The following is a 4,965-nucleotide window of genomic DNA, read 5'->3' as shown; positions in this document are numbered from 1 at the left end:
TTCATTTGCTTTGGCAATGTAAACGTATGTTTCCCATGCCAATGAAGCCCTTTGAATTGCATTGAGTGAGAGAGAGAGAGAGAGAGAGAGAGAGAGAGAGAGAGAGAGAGAGAGAGAGAGAGACACACACACACACAAAGACAGTGACATATAGATACACAGAGAGCAAAAGAGAGAGAACTAAGTGAAAGAAAAAGAATTTTTTTTTGCAGCATTGAAGATGATTGATAAGCACATACACACTACGGTCTCCCCCATCTCTCCAACAAGCCAGAGATACTGACTGTCACCAATCTGAACCTGACAACACCCCCTCTTTTCTGGGTCGTTAGGTCGTCATGCGACAAGCGGGGGTGGCAACCAAGCTGACGCTCTTATGACCTTTTCTGCTATCTAAGTGCCAGACGTATTGGAAGAAAATGTATTTTAGGATTACCAGATGTCCCGGAGTGCATCGTCTGTCTACATGGCAACCGGCTCCTCTCCAATGTTCTGTGGTATATACACTGAGTATACACAATATTAAGAACACCTGCTCTTCATGACATAGAGAGAGAGAGAATTAAAAATTCAAAAAAAGAGCAATTAAGTTTTGGAAACATCTAAAATACAGTATACAGATGTTTCCGGAGTGCATCACCTGTCTACATGGCAACTGGCTCCTCTCCAATCATTACCAAGCCCTGCAATGCCAAGAGTTGAGTAAAGAAACAAGTCCCCTCATCCAGCTGGTCCTGGGGCTGAGTTCACAAACCTGTTCTACTAACACACTGAAGCCTCAGGACCAGAACATCCAATCAATCAGGATAAAACACATTACAACACAGTCAAAACAAAACTTCATTGCTTATTGGGAAACACAAACACAAGAACAAAGCAAAATGCAGTGGTATCTGGCCCTAAATGGACAGTACACTGTGGTTAACTATTTGACCATGGTTACCATCAAAAACTTAGAAAAACCTTGACAAAGTACAGGCTCAGTGAGCACAGCCATGCCATTGAGAAGGGTAGACACAGGAAAACCTGGCTCCCTGTAGAGGAAAGGCTGTGCAACCACTGCACCACAGCAGAACCTGAGACAGAGCTGCATTTCCTGACAAAATGTAAAAAATATAAAGCAAATAGAGTGTCATTTCCCCAAATTTCAAACCCTCATTCAAGGTTAACTCTCACAAACATTATAACTCTCACTCTCAACACACACGCACACGCACAATTATATCTCGCTCGCTCTCAACACACAGACACACTATAATATAAGTGCACTTTGTGATTTTCTTCTTCGCTGTCTCTGGCTGTGGAGGTGGCTGTGGAGGAGGAGCCTTTCACTCTCTCTGCTGGCGCTGTTTGAATCCATCTAACAATGATTTATCCTAATCTGAGGTCTTAGTGAAAAACAGATTCATCTTTCCTTCCAAGCCCTTCTTCGTGCTGTGCTCCTCCCTGAATCTTAATGAAGTCTCTTGGGGTTACGGTTGGAGTAGTGTACTTGCCTTGGGTGTCAGGCGACCAGGTTCCAGCCCTCTCTCGGTTGTATACCTTCCCTTCGCATGCAGGATAGTCTCTGCAACACTGGTGAGTCAATCTAAGTAACATAATAAAACAATCCCCGTCAAAATACATCCATTTAAACTAGGGATATCTGGGGGTTTTTGCAATGGATGCGCATCAATTCACCTCATCAGTCGATGTTGCACTTCTGCATCTGCGGGGAAAGGTGGCAGCGCTAGAGAGGTGTTTGTCAGACCATGGGACATCCCATCTGAGGTCAAAGGTGACAGGACTAGAGAGGTGTTTGTCAGACCATGGGACATCCCATCTGAGGTCAAAGGTGACAGGACTAGAGAGGTGTTTGTCAGACCATGGGACATCCCCAAAACCGGTCTTCTAAAGAAGATATCTGTAGCGTCCGAACGGTTTGACCTACAAACTATTATGACCACTTTATGGAAAGGGGAGATTCTGACGAACAAGATGGTGTCCGTTTTGCTATACGAACCCCACCAGTGTCACAGGACTCGTCCGCAGGTAACCAGAAACTATAAAAAAAAGAAATGGATGTATGAAGGTAGCGTTGTGCCTAACCATTATCCATAGTATGACCCCCCCCTTAAACGTTTACGAATTTACAGTTCCTGCTATATACACCACATTAACAGTCTCTTTTAAATACATTGCAGACTCTGCTATTGTTAGGATAATTTTGTTATCAATGTTCATCAACTTCAATTAATCTACTCAGTCTGCAACCCAGAGTTTGCAAGATTCTGGTTGAATGAAGCAAACAAGAGTCCCAGTTTACAAACATCTAAGTGTTTATTCACGAGAATGTTCTGAAGTCCATTATACAAAGACATCCATTTCATAGCTGCACACATAAATATGTATTTTCCACCATAATTTGCAAATAAATTCATAAAAAATCCTACAATGTGATTTTCTGGATTTTTTTTTCTCATTTTGTCTGTCTATGATGAAAATTACAGGCCTCTCTCATCTTTTTAAGTGGGAGAACTTGCCCGCCTTTTCCTGTAGTCCATGACAGCTCCTTTGTCATGTTCACATTGAGGGAGCAGTTCACTGACCTTCTCCATATAGGCTGTCCCATCGTTGTCGGTGATCAGGTCTTCCACTGTTGTGTCGTCAGCAAACGTAACTTAATGATGGTGTTGGAGTCGTGTTTGGCCACGCAGTTGTGGGTGAACAGGGAGTACAGGAGGGGACTAAGTACACACCCCTGAGGGGCCCCAGTGTTGAGGATCAGCGTGGCAGACATGTTGTTGCCTACCCTTACCACCTGGGGGCAGCCCGTCAGGAAGTCCAGGATCCAGTTGCAGAGGGAAGTGTTTAGTCCCAGGGTCCTTAGCTTAGTGATGAGCTTCGTGGGCACTATGGTGTGGAACGCTGAGCTGTAGTCAATGAACAGCATTCTCACATACAATGGCTTGCGAAAGTATTCACCCCCCTTGGCATTTTTTCCTATTTTGTTGCCTTACAACCTGGAAATAAAATAGATTTTTGGGTGGTTTGTATCATTTAATTTAAACAACATGCCTACCACTTCGAAGATGCTAAATATTTATTATTGTGAAACAAACAAGAAATAAGACAAAAAAAATAAACTTGAGCGTGCGTAACTATTCACCCCCAAAAGTCAATACTTTGTAGAGCCACCTTTTGTAGCAATTACAGCTGCAAGTCTCTAGAATGTATGTCTCTATAAGCTTGGCACATCTAGCCACTGGGATCTTTTCCCATTCTTCAAGGCAAAACTGTTCCAGCTCCTTCAAGTTGTATGGGTTCTGCTGGTGTGCAGCTATCTTCAAGTCATACCACAGATTTTCTCAATTGGATTGAGGTCTGGGCTTTGACTAGGCCAATCCAAGACATTTAAATGTTTCCCCTAAACCACTCAAGTGATGCTTTAGCAGTATGCTTAGGGCCATTGTCCTTCTGGAAGATGAACCTACATCCCAGTCTCAAATCTCTGGAAGACCGAAACAGGTTTCCCTCAAGAATATCCCTGAATAAGCGCCATCCATCATTCCTTCAAATCTGATCAGTTTCCCAGTCCCTGTCGATGAAAAACATCCCCACAGCATGATGCTTCCACCACCATGCTTCACTGTGGGGATGGTTTTCACGGGGTGATGAGAGTGTTTTCCTTGATGGCCAAAAAGCTCAATTTTAGTCTCATCTGACCAGAGTACCTTCTTCGATATGTTTGTGGAGTCTCCCACATGCCTTTTGGCGAACACCAAAGTGTTTTCTTATTATTTTCTTTACGTATTGGCTTTTTTCTGGCCACTCTTCCATAAAGCCCAGCTCTGTGGAGTGTATGGCTTATGGTGGTCCTATGGACAGATACTCCAATCTCCGCTGTGTAGCTTTGCAGCTCCTTTAGGGTTATCTTTTGGTCTCTTTGTTGCCTCTGATTAATGCTTTCCTTGCCTGGTCTGTGAGTTTTGGTAGGTGGCCCTCTCTTGGCAGGTTTGTTGTGGTGCCATATTCTTTCCATTTTATAATAATTTGATTTAATGGTGCTCCGTGGGATGTTCAAAGTTTCTAATATTTTTTTATAACCCAATCCTGATCTGTACTTCTTCACAACTTTGTCCCTGACCTGTTTGGAGCGCTCCTTGGTCTTCATGGTGCCACTTGCTTGGTGGTGCCCCTTGCTTAATGGTGTTGTGAATGTTGACCTGTTTCAAGGTCTTGCTACCGAGAGCGTTATCACACAGTCATCCAGAACAGCTGGTGCTCTCATGCATGCTTCAATGTTGCTTGCCTCTAAACGAGCATAAAAGGCATTTAGCTTGTGTGGTAGGCTCGCGTCACTGGGAAGCTTGCGACTGGGTTGCCCTTTGTAGTTCGTAATAGTTTCAAGCCCTGCCACATCGGACGTGCGTCAGAGCCGGTGTAGTAGGATTCAATCTTAATCCTATATTGACGCTTTGCTTGTTTGATGGTTCGTCTGAGGATACAGCGGGATCTCTTATAGGCATCCGGATTAGTGACCCGCTACTTGAAAGTGGACGCCCTAGCGTTTAGCTTGATGCGGATGTTGTCTGGTTGAGATATGTATGTACAATTACTGTGGGGACGACGTCTTCGATGCAGTTAATGATGAAGCCAATGACTGAGGTGGTATACTCCTCAATGCCATTGGATGAATCCCGGAACATAATCCAGTCTGTGCAAAACAGTCCTGTAGCGTAGCATCCGCATCATATGACCACCTCCGTATTGAGCGAGTCACTGGTACTTCCTGCTTTAGTTTTTGCCTGTAAGGAGGAATCGGGAGGATAGAATTATGGTCAGATTTGCCAAATGGAGGGTGGGGGAGAGCTTTGTATGCATCTCGATGTGTGTGTCTGTCTGTGTGTGTGTGTGTGTGCCTTGCATGCTCACGTTATCCAAGTTACCAAGTTCTATTTGTTTTTGCTCTGATATATTGCAGTT

Source organism: Oncorhynchus tshawytscha, linkage group LG16, assembly GCF_018296145.1.
Source record: "Oncorhynchus tshawytscha isolate Ot180627B linkage group LG16, Otsh_v2.0, whole genome shotgun sequence".
In the NCBI taxonomy this organism is placed as follows: Eukaryota; Metazoa; Chordata; class Actinopteri; order Salmoniformes; family Salmonidae; genus Oncorhynchus; species Oncorhynchus tshawytscha.
This window is presented reverse-complemented; position numbering follows the sequence as displayed.